We start from the raw sequence: 894 nt of genomic DNA, 5'->3' as shown, positions 1-894 counted from the left end.
GTTTTCGAAAAGATGCATGCGTAAGCATGTGATTGGAGGTAATCGACGCGGATTCGATTACGTTTGATTTATTAAATCAAATAGGCCTAATTGAATAGGATATTCGAGATAGGTAATCGAACAAGACATTCGAATGAGTGGATCGAACAATTATGGAAGTGGAGAAGTTAAAGGCCCCTATCACGCGAGGAAATCTTGGGAAACGTTTATAGCAATACAGCGGGAACGGTTACCAAGGAGAATGCATTCAAGGCTGTGATCTTGTAATTAACTGTAATTAAATTGTCAATTACCTAAAGTAGATTATAAATACTAGGAAGTCTTAGGGAATATATCCCAGGAAATTCCTGAGTCTGCAATCGAGTTAACTTTTCTATAGGGTTCTTTCCATGTTTTCATTCTTTTAATTTATCCTTTTGTAAACTTTACATTTCAAGTAAATTTATCTTTTGAGTATTATTTATCTTCTTTATTTAATTTACTCTTTTCTGCATCTTTTAATTTTCATGTCAAAGTCCTTTGACCTAGTCGAAGGCATTCTACTGCTTTCTTTTAATTTCAATGCAAATCTTTCTATTTTCAGCACATTTTCTCTTTGAAATCTTTATCTTCTTGTTTTTTTATTGATTTACACATTTTATTTTGTTTTATTCCCAATACTCGTCTAATCGAAGACACTTTGATGCACTTTTAGAAAATTGGTACCTACAAAGAGGAGTAGGTTTCGCTCCTAGACTACTAGATATCGAACCACCATCGATTTGCTAAAAATCGACAAAACAATATTATATATATTTTTTATAATTTAGATCAACAGTTAAAATAATTGGAATACTGGTATTTTCGATACACTTAAAACTCTTTCTAACATTTTAATATGCATGTAAGTATAAT

Source organism: Arachis ipaensis, chromosome B01, assembly GCF_000816755.2.
Source record: "Arachis ipaensis cultivar K30076 chromosome B01, Araip1.1, whole genome shotgun sequence".
Taxonomy (NCBI): domain Eukaryota; kingdom Viridiplantae; phylum Streptophyta; class Magnoliopsida; order Fabales; family Fabaceae; genus Arachis; species Arachis ipaensis.
Note: the sequence above shows the minus strand (reverse complement) of the source record.